General features: G+C 46.4%; 1 protein-coding gene and 1 long non-coding RNA gene across 4 annotated transcripts in view; one reads left to right on the forward strand and one right to left on the reverse strand.

Annotated features, from left to right (window-relative positions):
- Positions 1-18,599, reverse strand: part of LOC126987336 (gastrula zinc finger protein xLCGF3.1-like) — a 67,709-nt gene that overhangs the window by 3,446 nt on the left and 45,664 nt on the right. Inside the window, exon 1 of one of the 3 annotated variants that reach the window (XM_050844308.1) lies at positions 9,933-10,079. The exons of the other annotated variants lie outside the window; for them this stretch is intronic. The gene's annotated coding sequence lies outside the window, so the exon portion shown is untranslated. Of the gene's footprint in view, positions 1-9,932; positions 10,080-18,599 lie in introns of those variants that run through there. 3 annotated transcript variants of the gene reach the window in all.
- On the forward strand, positions 16,934-17,588 carry LOC126987340 (uncharacterized). Its single transcript, XR_007740757.1, has 3 exons — positions 16,934-17,195; positions 17,258-17,379; positions 17,441-17,588. It is a non-coding gene; the product is annotated as an uncharacterized LOC126987340 (long non-coding RNA).

The raw sequence follows: 18,599 nt of genomic DNA on the forward strand, positions 1-18,599 counted from the left end.
AAGACACATGAAATGGAAAAAAAATCTTAAGGAGCAAAAATCTTGAAAATCTGTTTTTTACACTTCAAAAAATTTCACAAAATCGACAAAACGTCTGACAGTCTTTTGTAAGGTATCAATATAATCTACAACTAAACGGCAATTTTTCTCTTCTTGTACATTTTTTTAAAATGTAAAAAGAAAACGGGAGAAAAAGTGGAGAAAATTATTAGTGAAAATGAATTTCAATTTTTTTAAGCCAGAACAAAAAATGAAAAAAATTACAAAATGATAAATGTAGATCTATACACAAAGTTTCTATGGTATATTTTTTTCAACTAAAGTCTGTGAAACAAAAATAAGATTTTATGCTTTGTTTGAGTCTCCTCTACACATTCACCCAAATTTCACAAAATTCACAGAATGTCATACACTTACACCAACAAACAACATACTAAAATTTCAAAGCCATAGGACATACTGTGTGCCCAGGAGGGACCCCCCCGGGCGCCCTCCTTAACCCGAGAACGTGGGCAGACCCTTTTTTAGGCTTCCACGAGTCGTGGCTGTGGTACGGTGGACCCTAAAAAGGGCTCGCCATAAAACGCCTAATTCGAGCTAATTGTAGGCGGTGGTGGCATAGCGCAACCCTACGGTCTACGGCCTACGGGTTAATAAGGCAGTGAGGCCGCTGATCAGGTGAGCGCCGGCGATGACGTCATTGGACTCCCAGCGAATCACAAGCGTGTTTTCAGAGCTCAGCCAATCGTAAGGCTTCATCTGTGGCTTTAAAATGACCCGTTCTCTCTTTCTGTTTCCTTTCTTTTTTCACAGTACCAGGTGAAAGGTCAAGAAATTGCAGAGAACAGCTCCGTACATGACCTGGGGGTACTAGTTAGTAATGACTTTTCACCCACTGAGCACATTGACATCACAAGGACGGCCAGCAGGATGACAGGATGGATACTCTGCACCTTCAAGACGAGGGAACCCGAACACCTCCTCCCGCTCTGTAAGTCCCTGGTGTTGTCGAAAATGGAATACCTGTGCCATCTGTGGTCCCCACACAAAATGTACAATATCAAGCGACTGGAACAGACACAAAGGGTCTTCACAAGGAAGCTGAACTCAATGAAAAATCTGAGTTACTGGGACAGGCTCAAGACTCTGCAACTCTACTCCCTCCAAAGACGAAGAGATAGTACTACATAATTAACACTGAAGAAGCAAGTGCCTAACCCATCACCACAAACTGAAGGAGGATAACACGCCAGACACACCCCAATTTGGCCGCACCTGCCCCAGGACATCCATTGAAACAGTCAGTCAATGTCTTAGGTCCATACATGCTGCCAGCTTTACCAACGAGGGACCAAGACTATTCAACTGCCTGCCCAGGGACATCAGGGACACCTCAAACTGCAGCATGGAGACCTTCAGGAGAAAATTTGACCTGTTTCTGCAGGGGATCCCTGATGAGCCCCCTGTCCTACACACGACTACTCCAAGGGGGCAGAGTAGCTCCTCCTGACCAGCTGAGGCACATTAGGGGCCGCTTTCACAGTCATTTTGTTTGTTTTATCGTTACAAATGGCGGTGATTGCCGCTATAGTATTTCCACGTAAATGGCCTATGGGGTAGTGGCGGCTGCAGGGGTGAGCCCCGCACCTTACCACACTCTCAACACCTCTCACCTCCTCTACCACTACCCCATAGGCCAGTTTCACATGGAAAACTATGCGTTGATCACCGCCATTGGTAACGATCAAAATAAATAAAGTGAAAGCGGCCCTAGGAGTAGGGCACAGTGTTGGGGCGGTGGACTCCCAAGTCGCCCAAAGTGAACATCACCTACACTGCAACAAGACAAGACCCATAACTTAAAATACAGTTAGTTCCGTATTGGAGAGTAAGATGTTGGTATTTTCCTGAGGTCAGGGTGGCAACCCTACACACGCGTGGCCCATCCACACCCTGGCCCTCCGCTCCTTCCTGTCCCAAGTGTACCCGTCCACACCCTGGCCCTCCACTCCTTCCTGTCCCAAGTGTACCCGTCCACACCCTGGCCCTCCGCTCCTTCCTTTCCCAGGTGTAGCCCGTCCACACCCTGGCCCTCCCCTCCTTCCTGTCCCAAGTACAGCCCGTCCACACCCTGGCCCTCCGCTCCTTCCTTTCCCAAGTGTAGCCCGTCCACACCCTGGCCCTCCGCTCCTTCCTTTCCCAAGTGTAGCCCATCCACACCCTGGCCCTCCCCTCCTTCTTGTCCCAAGTGTAGCCCTTCCACACCCTGGCCCTCCCCTCCTTCCTGTCTCAAGTGTAGCCCGTCCACACCCTGGCCCTACCCTCCTTCCTGTCCCAAGTGTAGCCCGTCCACACCCTGGCCCTACCCTCCTTCCTGTCCCAAGTGTAGCCCGTCCACACCCTGGCCCTCCCGTCCTTCCTGTCCCAAGTGTAGCCCGTCCACCCCCTGGCCCTCCCCTCCTTCCTGTCCCAAGTGTAGCCCGTCCACACCCTGGCCCTCCCGTCCTTCCTGTCCCAAGTGTAGCCCGTCCACACCCAGGACCTCCCGTCCTTCCTGTCCCAAGTGTAGCCCGTCCACACCCTGGCCCTCCCCTCCGTCCTGTCCCTAGTGTGGCCGTCCACACCCTGGCCCTCCCTCCTTCCTGTCCCAAGTGTACCCGTCCACACCCTGGCCCTCCCTCCTTCCCGTCCCAACTGTTGCCCGTCCACACCCTGGCCCTCCCCTCCTTCCTGTCCAAAGTGTAGCCCGTCCACACCCTGGCCCTCCCCTCCTTCCTGTCCCAAGTGTACGCGTCCACACCCTGGCCCTCCCCTCCTTCCTGTCCCAAGTGTAGCCCGTCCACTCCCTGGCCCTCCCCTCCTTCCTGTCCCAAGTGTAGCCCGTCCACGCCCTGGCCCTCCCCTCCTTCCTGTCCAAAGTGTAGCCCGTCCACACCCTGGCCCTCCCTTCCTTCCTGTCCCAAGTGTAGCCCGTCCACACCCTGGCCCTCCCCTCCTTCCTGTCCCAAGTGTAGCCAGTCCACACCCTGGCCCTCCCCTCCTTCCTGTCCCAAGTGTAGCCTGTCCACACCCTGGCCCCCCCGTCCTTCCTGTCCCAAGTGTAGCCCGTCCACACCCTGGCCCTCCCGTCCTTCCTGTCCCAAGTGTAGCCTGTCCACACCCTGGCCCTCCCCTCCTTCCTGTCCCAAGTGTAGCCTGTCCACACCCTGGCCCTCCCCTCCTTCCTGTCCCAAGTGTAGCCTGTCCACACCCTGGCCCTCCCCTCCTTCCTGTCCCAAGTGTAGCCTGTCCACACCCTGGCCCTCCCGTCCTTCCTGTCCCAAGTGTAACCTGTCCACACCCTGGCCCTCCCCTCCTTCCTGTCCCAAGTGTAGCCTGTCCACACCCTGGCCCTCCCCTCCTTCCTGTCCCAAGTGTAGCCTGTCCACACCCTGGCCCTCCCGTCCTTCCTGTCCCAAGTGTAGCCCGTCCACACCCTGGCCCTCCCCTCCTTCCGAGGACACTATGAAGGAGATATTCATTGTCCCAGTCCTTACCAAGAAAGAGAGAGAGGAGAATAACCAGCTGCGGGAAGAGCTCAGGAGAAGAAGAGAGGAAGGTGGGCAGTGGATCATCAGGAAGGGCAAGGTGGTAAGAGTTCAGAGGAGGGAGTGACGGGAAGGGAAGCATAATGACGTAAGTAGTACTAAGAATAAGGTATATAAGTATAATAATGGATTTGATCACATTGTGAATGTTAAACATGGTAATAGAAGAGAAGACAACTTCATCATTAAGGCTATTAACATTCAAGGCCTGACAAAGGTTAAAGTGAAGGAAATTGAAGACCTTATTGATGAGAATAGCATTATCTGCTTAAGTGAAACTCAGAAGAAAATAAGAGATGTAAGCTTCAGAAGTAGGGTCATTATAACAGAACAGATGAGAGAGTTGAAAGGCAAAAAAGGTGGAGGGTTGATGATTCTGCATAAATACAATAAGGATATACACTTTGATAAAATAACAACCAAATGTAAAGATATATTAGTAGTCAAAGGGAACATAAGGGGATGGGAAGTTCTAATTATAGTAGTTTATTTTAGTGTTACGGATGGAGAGAAAAACAAACTCATAAGAGCAGAAACAGAAAAGTTTGTGGAGAGTAGTACAGATGAACCAGTATTGATCATTGGAGATTTTAATGGCCATGTAGGATACAAAGGTGATCAAAGCCTAGATGCTAATGGGAAAATGATTTTAGACTGGCTAGAAAAGTATAAGCTCACAATGCTCAATGACGTTAAGTGTGAGGGGCTATATACATGGTCACGAGATAAACAGAAAAGTGTCATAGACTACGCCCTAGTGACAGATGAATTCTACAAAAAATATAGCAAAATGAGAATTGATGAGGAACAGGAAGAGTTTGATCTGACCGACCATAATCTAATGGAAATTCACCTAAGTGTGGGGCGGGAAAGGAAAAGGTATAACAGGAAATCATGGATAACAAGAGAGACAGACAAAGCTTCACTAAAGATATATGGAGAAAAACTTACAGCCAGTGTGTTAGATGACAGAGTTAAGAACATGAGGGACCTAGAACAGAGGATAATCAAGACAGCCAATGGTTATCTCAAGGGCCATTACAGGCGGAAGAACATAGGGGTTGAAGAAGTCAGGGAAGGACCGGCATGGTTTACCAGAGAGATCCGGGAGGAGACAAAGGTGAGGAGAACGTACCATAGGAGGAGGAGGAATGCAAAGGAAGAAGAGGAAGCAGACAAGTGGAAACAAAAGTATATGGATCAAAAAGAAAAACTACAATTATTAGTTAAAAGGGAGATGAGAATAAGTGATGAAAAGAAAGCAAGAGAAATAAAAGAGGACAAAAGTAATGGCAAGAACACTTGGAAGTATATAAGGATGTTACGGGGAGACAAAGAAAAGGAGACAGAAAAGTTGATAGATAATGTGTATAGCAGGGACAACAGAAAACTGGAAAGAGAAGAAGTAAGATTACAGGTTGAGACATACTGGAGAGACATATACGGGAAGCACCAAAACAACATCAACAAGGAGTGGAATGACAGGACTAAGGAGGAGTATGTAAAAAAGAGGGAGAATACTAAACTTGAGATGGTGAGGGGGAGACAATTTCAGGTCAAAAGTGGAGAGGAAGAAGGGAGAGATCTAGTGAACATGCCTATCCATATAGAAGCCTGTGCTACTGAAATAAGAGAACATATTGATATGGCTCTAGAAATAGGGGAGGGAGTGACATACCTAGAAGATGAAATTATAACTGAAGAAAGAGTTAAAAGGTGCTTAATTAAACTAAGGAATAAAAAAGCTGCAGGCCCTGATGGAATAAAACCGGAGTTTTATAAAGTATTCCTAGAAGACAGGACATTGTTGGAAATGCTAATAGAAACATTCAAACACGCACTACAGACAGGGGAAATACCAGAGGAGTGGAAGGAGAGTGAAACAGTCATGATCCCCAAGGTAAGAAAACCAAAAGTAAATGAATATCGACCAATAGCTCTGACAAACATAGGATACAAGCTACTAATGGCTGTAATAAGGATGGGTATTGAAGAACAACTTAATAAAAATCACTGGGAAAAAGAAAATCAGGCAGGATTTACGGCTGGTGCGAGAATGGAGAACAATATTCTTATTCTGAGACATTGTGTAGAAAAGTCATTTATAAATAAAAAGCCACTAATAGTAATATCAATTGACTTTGCGAAAGCATTTGAAAGTGTAAAAAGGGACTCAATGGTTAAAATGCTAATGGAATATAACATAAATAAGAAAGCTATTGACATAATCACAAAACTGTATGATGGGGACCTAACTAAGGTCAGGCTGGATGAAAAAGAAAAGCTAACGATAGAAGTCAGCAGCGGAATAAGACAAGGATGCACGGGCTCGACAACATTATTCAAATTAGTTACATATAAAATTATGCATCAGTTGGAGAAGCTGAACAAAGGGTACAGAGACGAGAACTTTAGCATAACATCACTCTTCTTTGCGGACGATGGAATGTTACTTGCAAGTAGTGTAGTAGATGCAGAAGAGGTGATAGAACAAGTATTGGCATCAGGGAGGGAATGTGGCCTAGAAATTAATAAGGAAAAAAGCAATATTATTATATTTAATATGAAAGAAAAACCCAATGAAATAGAAGGTATAAAGGTTAGCAACAAATTGAAATATCTAGGAATAACTGTTAATGACAGCAGAAACTTATTCAAAGAGCAAAAACAAATAATGCAGGAAAAAGCAGTAAAAATGGCCAACCTAACGTACTCTGTAATTGCTAGAAGTTGTGCAAGATTAACAATAGGAAAGGTGTATTGGAAAAGTATAGCCCTACCAGGAATCTTATATGGTGCAAATGTGATTGATTTTAGCAAAGAAGAAATACAAAAACTGCAAAGAATAGAAAACAGTGTGGGAAGGAAAATAATGGGAGCACCTAGCTACACACAAGAAGCGGCGTTAAGGGGAGAAATAGGAATCTCCAGCATGAAGGGAAGGATAATGGAGGGGCAGCTGAAATACTTGCAGCACATATTGAGAGGGGAAAGTAACAACCTCCTAGAGAGGGTGCTTGAGGAAATGAGATTGGAAAAGAGGAAGAATAAATGGTAAATCCTAAGAATCACCACTCCACCCCCTCCACCACCCCAGCCCCCCCAATCCCCCAAGACAAGCCTGGGGAACTGTGGGGAACCGGGGTATTGGGGGGGGGAGCCCATATCACTGAAAAATGCCCTTCCAAAATTCCCCTAGAAAAATCCCTAAATCAGAAAAAATTCCCAAGTCTCGAAAGTAGGGAAAATCTCTACCGTATACTCACATGCGTGGGCTAATCGCTAACCAAGCATACCATCGCTAACCACCCCAAAACAGCCCTGAACCATGACTCAAGGTCATCCGGGACTCGGGCTGAACAGGCCCGGGCTATACCCGGCCCTCAGCACGGCAGCCGTTGGGCTACGTGTTCTAAAAAAATAAATAACCACGCGTGATGGACCTGGTCTCACATGCGTGGGCTAGTCGCTAACCAAGCATACCATCGCTAACCAAGCGTACCATCGCTAACCAAGCGTACCATCGCTAACCAAGCATACCATCGCTAACCAAGCGTACCATCGCTAACCAAGCATACCATCGCTAACCAAGCGTACCATCGCTAACCAAGCGTACCATCGCTAACCAAGCGTACCATCGCTAACCAAGCGTACCATCGCTAACCAAGCATACCATCGCTAACCAAGCGTACCATCGCTAACCAAGCATACCATCGCTAACCAAGCGTACCATCGCTAACCAAGCATACCATCGCTAACCAAGCGTACCATCGCTAACCAAGCATACCATCGCTAACCAAGCATACCATCGCTAATCAAGCGTACCATCGCTAACCAAGCGTACCATCGCTAACCAAGCGTACCATCGCTAACCAAGCATACCATCGCTAACCAAGCGTACCGTTGCCAACCAAGCGTACCGTCGCTAACCAAACGTTTGTAGAAAAAAAATATATGAAGACCTAGTGATGCTTCATACGGTAGGTAATGAATGCGAGCTATTTTGCGGCGGCGGCGTTAGCTCGATTAATCCCTTTAGGGAGCTGTGGTTTTGGTGGTCGTTAGCTCAATTAATCCCTGTAGGGAAGAGTGGTTTTGGTGGTCGTTAGCTCGATTAATCCCTGTAGGGAACAGTGGTTTTGGTGGTGGACGGCCAAATCACTGAAAAATGGGCTTTCAAAATGTCCCTACAAAAATCCCCAAAATCGAGAAAAATCCCTAGTCTCTAAAGAAAGGAAATTCCCTAACGTATACTCTTGTAGTCTATTCCTATATAACGTAGTAGCCGCTGCAGCGGGTCTGTTGACGAGTGTAGGGCGTGTAATTGGATGGTCAGCGTAGTTGAACCCCCACCCCACCACCCCAATCGTAGTCGAGCAACTCTTGGGAAATGTCATGTTTCATAATTACATATGGTACAATACTGACGGTTAACCCGTCCACTTCTTGTAAGCTGATGCTAGATAATTTTTACTGAGTAGTTTAAGGTACAAAATAAAACAGATTTGTGACAGCTGTCATCCAGATCGAACTGACGCTCCTGCTGTTAACTGACGCGGGAGTGACCTACCGACTGCTACGTATGACCCTGGCCTCCATTTTACTCAAATTCCACTATAAGTATCGCGCACTGAACAATATCCGTTTGTTTTCTGACACGTGCTTGTCACACCATATGTTACACTTGACACGCCCGTGTCTTTGTTGGACCCGGTACTGGGATAGTAATCGGTCCTTTTGTCAACCTACATGCACGCCAATAAAGAGGTTAAATACTCAGTTAACACTTACCGAAAGGTAAAGTAGACGGATATTTTGAGGGAGTGAGTGTCGGGCCTTCCATCCATTATGGCGGCTTGGAAACAACTGACTTCAGGAACCCACCGTTAGGTGCCGCCGCTGATACCCTCGCGTAGTAACATTTTACGAATGTATTAGAAAATACAAATAGCTGCGGACTTAGTTGCTTTAATATAGAGAAAAAAATAATGTAAAACTCTTAAAAGACCGTTTTTTTTGTCCGAAATCGTTATAATCCATGCGCATTTTGGATATTACTGACTTAGGAACTAGTTTGTAGTGTGCACTGCAAGGCAGGTATGAGGCTCAGTCTGTGTATAAAGGTGCTTGTGAAACAATAACAATGGACTTAGAAAATCCAAGCCGCCTAACTCTATAATTAAAGAGGCTTGCCCCCCTGGCCCCTCCCCAAGGTAAAACGTATACAAAAATGCATTATAATAATAGTTCTTTCACGTGTTAAATTACTACGAATATTGGTTTGGAGTGGTTATTCTTAAGTTTTGCCTGGTTAAATGCCGTACAAATAATATGAACCTTGGTGACAGAAAAAGATTCAAGAATGAGCCAAATACCTGTGTAATGTGTGGAGCTGATAAAGAAGACTTGAACCACTTTTTGCTGCAGTGTGATGCTTATAGGGAAGAAAGGGGGAAAAATTTAATGTTGCAACGACCCTATGACGAAGAAGAGGAAAATATAATAGGGAGACTCCTTTTTGAAGAACAAGGGATTGAACAAAGTAAAAGAACGATTTTTAAATTCTGGGAAATACGAAAGAAAAAGATAAAATCAATATAGTGAAACCAAATCAGAAATAAGACCCAGACCCAGACCACCAGACCACAGTATCAAGATCACATCAGGAAGTGCCGATCCAAAGGCAAGACTTACGCTATCTACCTGAACCTTCCTGTCCCAAATGTAGCCCGTCCACACCCTGGCCCTCCCCTCCTTCCTGTCCCAAGTACAGCCTGTCCACACCCTGGCCCTCCCCTCCTTCCTGTCCCAAGTGTAGCCCGTCCAACCCTGGCCCTCCGCTTCTTCCTGTCCCAAGTGTAGCCCGTCCACACCCTGGCCCTCCCCTCCTTCCTGTCCCAAGTGTAGCCCGTCCACACCCTGGCCCTCCTCTCCTTCCTGTCCCAAGTGTAGCCCGTCCACACCCTGGCCTCCCTCCTTCCTGTCCCAAGTGTGGCCTGTCCACACCCTGGCCCTCCTCTCCTTCCTGTCCCAAGTGTAGCCCGTCCAACCTGGCCCTCCCTCCTTCCTGTCCCAAGTGTGGCCGTCCACAACCTGGCCATCCCCTACTTCCTGTCCCAAGTGTAGCCCGTCCACACCCTGGCCCTCCCCTCCTTCCTGTCCCAAGTGTAGCCCGTCCACACCCTGGAGCTCCTCTCCTTCCTGTCCCAAGTGTAGCCCATCCACACCCTGGCCCTCCCCTCCTTCCTGTCCCAAGTGTAGCCCGTCCACACCCTGGCCCTCCCCTCCTTCCTGTCCCAAGTGTAGCCCGTCCACACCCTGGCCCTCCACCACCCGCACACTCACCCTGGGGGCCTGCACGCCGAGGGGCTCCTCCTCCTCCACGAGAAACACTGCCAGGGCACTTCAGGGCACGCGGCGGACCTCGACCTTGATCTTGATGTCACAGGGGACTTGTTTGCTTCCTCCTCCTCTTCTTCTTCTCCTTCCTTTATAAATGACCTAGCACGGAGGAGTGGATACACAACCCAGGCAAGTGAAAGTATGAAGATTGGATGTTTGAATGTGAGAGGTTGGGGTGTGGGCAAACTTGAGGGCATGAGTAAGGAACTGGATGAATGGAAATATGATATAATAGGCTTGACTGAGACACACCTGAGAGGTGACGTGCAGACTGAGGGGAGTGAGTATGTGATGATTGGGAAGGGGCGAAAGAAACAGGAGACTATGGGAGGCGTAGCCTTCCTCCACCGCAAAATGAGAATCTGAAGGTGGAAGAGCTAGATGGAGGTAACAGTGCTAGCAGTGAATATGTATGGGCCGGGAGTGTGGAATGCAAGAATAAAAGGGCAGACTAGAAAGAGTAGTTATGGTTGTTGTATATGACTGTAGAAGGTGAAAGAGCAGTAAGGAAAACAGGGAAAGTACAATATTCTTAGAAAAGTTGTGAGAGAGCATGCAGGAGAGAGAGTGATTGTTATGGGTGATATGAATGCACATACAGGTATGTTAGGTGAACGTATATAAATCGGAATGGAGAAATGCTAGCTGAGTTTGTAAGTGAAATGAACTTAGAGAACCTGAATGAAACTCTGGCTGAGGGACGTGTGACCTGGAGTGCAAGAAATCAGGAGTCTGCGATTGATTATTTACTGGTAAATGGGAGAATGCGCGAATGTGTGTCTCGTATGTGGATAGATGAAGAGGGAATGATTGATATTGTGTCTGACCATAATATGTTGACCGTGGAGTGCGGGCTGAAAGGTAGAAATGAAATGAAAGAAAAGGACAGGAAGAAGAAGTGGAGACTGAGAGATGTAGGGTGGGAAAATTTTCAGGTAGACTTGAGTGAAAGAAATTGGGAGCCAGGTAGTTTGAATGATGTGGACGCTTTGAATGAAAGGCTCGTAGAGAATGTGAGAGGAGCTGCAGTCCAACATGTAGGGTATGTGAGAACGAATGGTAGAAAGCGTGTAAGGAAACCGTGGTGGAACGATGATATTGGGACAGCTAGGAAAGAACGAAAGAGACTAAATAGACTGTGTAGACGAATGAGGAGAAGGAGGCAAGAAAGCGAAGAAGCTGAGGGTGAATACCAGAATGCATGGGAAAGCTACGTGAGACACCAACGACTGACAAAGCGGAAGATCATGAGTGCAAAGGTTCAGTGTGAAAGAAGTGTGATTCAGACCCTGAGAGAGAAAGGGCTTGAGGGAGGTCGTGAGTGGTATAGATTCCTGAGAGGTGAGAGGATGAGTGACAGTGAGAATGTGGAAAGTCTGAAGGTGAATGGTGAAAAAATTACAGATAAGGAGAAAATGAGGGAGTCAATTAGGGAATTTTGGGAAGAAATAGGAGGAGTAGGGGAAGTATTTGGTGTGAGAGAAGGATGTGTAACTATGGAGAGGAAAGATGCAAATGAGCTGAATGAAAGGATCAGTAGGGAGGAGGTTGAGAGATGTGTGAAAAGACAGAAGAATGGTAAGGCTGCAGGACCAGATGAGATCCCGTATGAGTTGTATAAAATGGAGGTGAGGCTGTGATTGAGAGGATGACTGAGTTATTCAACCAGGTATGGGAAGAAGAGAGAGTGCCAAGTAAATGGAATGAATGTAGAGTGACTCTGATCCACAAGGGCGGGCATAAGAGTAAGCAGGAATTAAAGAACAATAGGGCAATCTCTGGTAAACTCAATAGGAAAAATCTTTAGTGCTGTGTTGAATGAAAGGTCGTGTAAATGGATTAAGAGTGCCAGGGTGTTGGGTGATGAGCACAATGGGTTCCGAGTGGACAGGCGAGCGGAAGATAATAATTATGTTTGTTGCGACTGAATGAGCTGATTGAAAGGAAAAAACGGAGAGGGAGGGAAACTGTACTAAGGCTTCCTAGATATAGAGAAAGCTTATGACAGGGTGAATAGAGATGTGTTATGCAGAGTGCTTGAAAAAGTTGGGCTGAGTGATAAGATTGTTAACATAATTAGAAGTATGTATGTAGGTACAAGAGCAAAGTATAGACTAGGTGATCTAGAGACAGGTTGGGTGAAGAGTGAAAGAGGAGTGAGACAAGGCTGTATATTATCACCAACATTATTTAGTCTTTTCACAGAGGAGTTAGCAGTCAGAATGAGGAGAATGAATGCAGGAGTGAGAATTGGAGAGGATAAAGTATGTGTGTTGTTGTATGCGGATGATGTGGTGGTTATGAGTGAGTCTGCTGAAGAACTACAGAGTCTCCTAGATGTGGTAGGGGGTTATGGAAGGGATTTTGGGGTTAGGTTCAGTAGTGAGAAGAGCAAAGTAATGATAGTAAATAGGTCAGAGGATGAGAGAGAAACAACTTGGAGTCTGTAAGGGGATGAGTTGGAACAGACGGAAGAATACAAGTATCTAGGGGTATGGATGGAGGTAAATGGATGCGGCAGGGCCAAGAATGTAAAGATAAGTATGACAAACCAGTGGGTAGGCCGTTTAGGGAGTGCAGCGAGGATGAGGGCGAGCAAGTATGATATCATCCGTGAGGTTTGGAAGAGTGTGGCTGTCCCGAGCATTATGTATGGAATGGATGTGATGACATGGAACGACAGTGAGATTGAAAAATTGGAAGTGGGGCAGAATAGGGTAGCAAGAATGGCACTGAATGCACCAAGGTTTGCAGCAGTAGAGGCTCGTAGGGGTGACATGGGATGGAGCACGTTTAGGGAAAGACTAGTAAATTAAAGGCAACCTTGAGATATAAAGTGAGACTGGAACAAATGGAGGATGCAAGATTAGCAAGGAAAGTATACTTGTGGAGTATAAGAGATGGCAAATGGGCGAATAAATGTGGGCGAATGATAGACAAGAATGTTATGCTAAGTAGGTGGGTGTACCGACCCTTTGAAGATAGACAGAATGTGTTTGAATGGAGAATAACAAACAGAAATGGAGAGGGGTTTGAGTGGGATGTAAGAAAGTGGAAGAATGTGATAGATATGGCAGTTAAAGATGAGGGATTGAGCAAGTGGAAGAATGAGATGGAAAGAAAGGAAACTCTCGACTGGTATAGGGAGAAAGAGGCCCCAAAGTGTGAGGTGTGGTATGAGGGAAGCCTGGGAGGTGATCTTCTTTTCCGTGCTAGAGCGCAGTGTCTGGATGTGAATGCAAGGAACTATAGATGGTCTGAGTCCCGCAGCAAAGTATGCCAGATGTGTGACAGGGGTGTGGACGAGACTGTGCAGCATGTAGTGCTGGAATGCAAGAAGTATGACAGGGAGAGAACGAAGATGATGCATGTGTTTTTGAGCGAGATGGGACGTGATGTAAACGGGAGGACTGGAAGGGAGTGGATGGTGCTGCTGCTGGGGCTCAGTGGAGAGACGAGTGGACGAGTGATTGAGGCAGTGAAAGAGTTCTTGGAGGGCATGTGGCGTGAAAGATGTAGAGAATGATATCTTGCCCCGAGAACATAGACTTCCCGCATGTTTTGTTTTCTTTTCACAGGAGCTGCCGATATAAAGGCCTGGCTGGGGAGAAATCCCGAGCCACCTGTGACATCAAGATCAAGATCAAGATTATAGCTTCTTGGCTCCTTCTTGATTGTTTCACTTTTCTGTCTCCCTATATTCAGACTTTCCGATTTTATCCTTTCCGATTGACCTATTTTCCCATTTCTTTATTTTATTTCCCTGTTTTCTTCTTTTCCCTTCTCCTCTTGTTTATCTGCAACAATAAACTATCAATCAATCAAATCTCCTCTTTGCACATCTTCTTAGGTCCTTCTTGATTCTTTATTTTTTCTGTGTACCTAGATTCAGATTTTCCTGTTTTCCTCTTCTGATTTAGTACATATTTTTTCCCATTTTTCTTTATTTCCGTATTTTCTTCTTCTTTTGTGATGATCTGCTTCTTTTTTCTCTTCTTCACACTATATTCAGGTTTTCCTATTTTCCGATTTGCCTATTTTCCCTATTTTTTCTTCTTTTCTTTCTAATTGGAGACTTTTTATGCCCTAAGTTGTTGTCTTTTTATGCATTTTATTTATGGTCTTTTATTTCTTGTATTTTATTTTCCTTACGCTTAGTTTTATCATTGGAGGAATAATACATGGATTGGCCCACAGCTGGTCTCTCTCTTGGAGGAAGATTCTTCCTCCTCTTGAGCAGGCATTGCCTAACTTTGTAATAACTACCGATGAAGTCCTTAAAGCTCTCCAGTCCCTTAAAACAAATACAAGCCCCGGACCTGACAACGTATATCCTATACTGCTTAACCCTAGAATGGAAACCGTTTGCCGTTTGGCACAAAATTAAGGGGTTTTGAAACTCGCGCTCACTGTGGTTAACCTTGGCCGAATTTTCAACTCATTCACGGGCATGTATTAGTGCGTCAGGTGCCCTGTTGAGGAGAGGTATCACAGTCCTCTGCTCCTTCTCACTTCTCTGGTATGAGTGCCCCGTGTGCCATTCGGCACAGCGTTTCCAGTAACGTTATTTTTGTTGTCAAATAAAGTTTTGGAAGTGGCCATTTTGACCCAGGTGTGACGACATGTAGGAATTTTTTGGGGGGTGAGTATACATTAGCCTTTGTACTTCACAAAAACACTATATACAGAAGTTTTTTTTTATTCGGTGATGCGTGATAACGTCCATGTTACGAGACAGATCGTTCAGTGAGTATGACTTGGCAGCATTTCTTTGGTGTGAGGACGTGCTTTCATCACGTTGCCAGCAGGAGAATCGCCATTTTCCTTTGTCATTCGGTACATGGTTTCCTGGCGCCGTATGTTCAACCGGTCGTATCTCACCATTTGGTCCTAATTCCTCCATTGTGGTCGCATGTGCTGCTCCGTACGTGCGCTGTTCAAACAAAGACTACATATAAAAGAAAGACAGGAAAGCTCCTAGATCTCGGGCGCTTTCCAATACACTCCTTGGCAGCTCGAAGAGTCGCATTTGAAGGTATCCCACAGTTCTACAGGGTTCTCAAGGGAGCCGAGCACATTGAACTGATTTGAGACTGTCACTGCATAGTCTTGAGCACATGCCAAGTCTTTCAGCCTTCTTGACCTGACATGAAGCTTGTGTGTTGCAACAACAAGCCTGTGGTCAGTTGCAAAGAACTCAGTACTCCGGTAAACCCTGCAGTTCTGAAGGATCCTCCAACGAGTACTTACGAGGATGTGGTCAATCTCCTTAGCTACACCTACGGCATCGCTGTACCAAATCCAGCGGTGCAGCTCTGGTCTCTAGTACCAGAAGCCCCTGGATCTTGCAAAATTCAGGAGAGAGCTGTTGATGTTCCTAGTACTAGAACCATGGGGACCAACACAGCCAGTGCCACTTGTAGTATTGAAGTCGACCAGGACCATGAGTGTGTTCCAGGGGAGGGCACTGGGGTCGAGAACATCGTAGAACATCTCCTCAGTTTTACACACCTCAGTAGGAGCATACACTGCAACAAGAGACATGAAGCCCAGTGTGTGCTTCAGCCTCACTCGCATTATACGCTCATCAACCGGAGCAACCTCAACCACAAATGACAGCAGTTGGCTGGAGATGCCCATAGCTACGCCCTTGAGATGGAAGCCATTGCTCATGCCGGACCAGTAGAAGGTGTACCCCCCTCACTGATCTCGCCACTGCCAGGCCTCCCCGTCTCAGAGAGTGCCTCTATGTCCACCCTCTGCCTTCTGAGCTTATTTCATAGGTGGGGCAGACGATCATCGTCTGAGAGGCTCTGAATGTTCCCCCCCACACAGAACCCTCTGAAGGTTAACCCCAGGCCTGGTTCTATGGGCAGGCACAGCCTCTGTACCACCCCGGCCACCCCCTAAACAAAAGAGGGGTTAGGGAGCCATTCCTCCTTCGAGGTGCAGGGGTTCCGTAGGCTTTGCCCTGCACCCGTCACTGACGGCAGGCTCCCTGGATGGAATGCATCAGGGAAGCCTGTCGCGTGGTCGGGCCTCCAGCAAGACATACATTAAAAAGCATATTTTAAAGAAAAGGCTGAGAGCAAACTTGCTTTGCCCAGTGCAGTCCTTTAGCCGCAACAAAGCACCTTGGAGCCTATTGGACCTCGCCAGCTACTCCCTGGACTTCTTTTACCTAGACCTCAACACTTCTCCTTTCATTCTCCGGAATTCTTAAATACTAAATTAGTATTGGCCAACTCTATTTGTCTCATCCTGAGGTAGGAGCCAGGTTGTTCAGCAGGTAACTCTCTTGCTTTGATTTAAGTGGTGTTCCTGCCTATTTCCTATATTTTCCCACATGATGTTTAGTTGAAAACTAGTCAAGAACTTTGTTGGCTTGAGCAAGTAAGGGCTAAGAGGATGGTGATTCACTGAACCAGTCCTAAAAGTGAGCCAGTTGGATCATGTAGTGGGGAAAGGTACTTAAGTTGGATCATGTAGTGGGGAAAAGTACTTAAGTTGGATCATGTAGTGGGGAAAAGTACTTAAGTTGGATCATGTAGTGGGGAAAGGTACTTAAGTTGGATCATGTAGTGGGAAAGGTACTTAAGTTGGGTCATGTAGTGGGGAAAGGTACTTAAGTTGGATCATGTAGTGGGGAAAGGTACTTAAGTTGGATCATGTAGTGGGGAAAGGTACTTAAGTTGGATCATGTAGTGGGAAAGGTACTTAAGTTGGATCATGTAGTGGGGAAAGGTACTTAAGTTGGGTCATGTAGTGGGAAAGGTACTTAAGTTGGATCATGTAGTGGGGAAAGGTACTTAAGTTGGGTCATGTAGTGGGGAAAGGTACTTAAGTTGGATCATGTAGTGGGGAAAGGTACTTAAGTTGGATCATGTAGTGGGGAAAGGTACTTAAGTTGGGTCATGTAGTGGGGAAAGGTACTTAAGTTGGATCATGTAGTGGGGAAAGGTACTTAAGTTGGATCATGTAGTGGGAAAGGTACTTAAGTTGGATCATGTAGTGGGAAAGGTACTTAAGTTGGATCATGTAGTGGGGAAAGGTACTTAAGTTGGATCATGTAGTGGGGAAAGGTACTTAAGTTGGATCATGTAGTGGGGAAAGGTACTTAAGTTGGATCATGTAGTGGGGAAAGGTACTTAAGTTGGATCATGTAGTGGGGAAAGGTACTTAAGTTGGATCATGTAGTGGGGAAAGGTACTTAAGTTGGGTCATGTAGTGGGGAAAGGTACTTAAGTTGGGTCATGTAGTGGGGAAAGGTACTTAAGTTGGATCATGTAGTGGGGAAAGGTACTTAAGTTGGATCATGTAGTGGGGAAAGGTACTTAAGTTGGATCATGTAGTGGGAAAGGTACTTAAGTTGGGTCATGTAGTGGGAAAAGTACTTAAGTTGGGTCATGTAGTGGGAAAAGTACTTAAGTTGGATCATGTAGTGGGGAAAGGTACTTAAACAATGACAATTGCAAAATCTTGTGGAACAAACCGTTGCAATGCAAGGGAAGCCTGTGTGCAGTGGCAGTCTTAAATTGGTTAATTGTGCTCAGCACCCTTGAGGACTCTGTAGATTTGTGGGATGCATTCAAATGTGAAACTTTTGAAGCTGCAAAGGAGTGCATTGGAGAGTGCCTTAGATCAAGGAGTGGTTTTGCCTCGGGGAGATGCTGGAGAATATCGAGATATGCTGCCAAGGAGTCGGGACCACTCCACCACTCGGTTGCGTAGGACTCGAGTTCTCCTGAGGAGAGACAAGAAGAGGTTTGTCAGGGGTCTATCTGAGGATGTCTAAGTCCATTTCAATGCAAATGACCTCCGACCTACCTACCAATCCCTGAAGAGCTCCGCCCCGAGCCTCCCTCACAGGTTAGTGCACCATCTCGCAACTACCATGGCATTACACTGCTAAGTGTGCTAGGCATGGTGCTTGCCTGTCTATATCTTATGCACATTCGCACTCAGCTGCTGAAGTTGCAGAGGCCTGAGTAGTCAGGATTCACCGCTGGTAAGCCAACAAATGACTGTATCCCAGCACTTTGCTTGCTGGTAGAGTGCCGACGTGAGTTTTGAAAGAGCAGGCCTGCAGCTTAGGTTAGTCTCAAGATAATGTAGACACTCTGGGATCTACAGCTCTGTGGGATTCATGCAGGGACCGTTGACTGGCCTGTACTGTGGGACTGAGAATGTTGTGAAGTGTGGGTGTGTGTCCAGCTTCTTCCCTGTGAATATGGGAGTGACGCAGGGCTGAATCCTTGCTCCATCGCCTTTCTAAACACTTGTGTGGACTGGGTATTAGGCAAGTTGTGAGCCAAATTCATTATGGAGCATATATTAGGTCACTGGCTTTGTTTTTGTCCACGATGCTGTAATCCTCGCCAAGTCACTCAAGGTTTTGGGGATGGCTCTCAAGGTATTGCATGAGAAGGCCAAGCCTTTGGGACTGCAAGCCTTTAGGACCAAGATGAAGGTACAGGTGTTTGGAGGCTTAACTGCATGAAACTGTCATGCCCCGGGATTTTATTTTTCTATTTCCTCTATTTTCCAACACGTCCTCTGTGTGTATCGAAACACACGAGAAATTAATCAAGATCAGGGTATTCGGCGGCT

The sequence above is a fragment of the Eriocheir sinensis genome, chromosome 64, assembly GCF_024679095.1.
Source record: "Eriocheir sinensis breed Jianghai 21 chromosome 64, ASM2467909v1, whole genome shotgun sequence".
Taxonomy (NCBI): Eukaryota; Metazoa; Arthropoda; class Malacostraca; order Decapoda; family Varunidae; genus Eriocheir; species Eriocheir sinensis.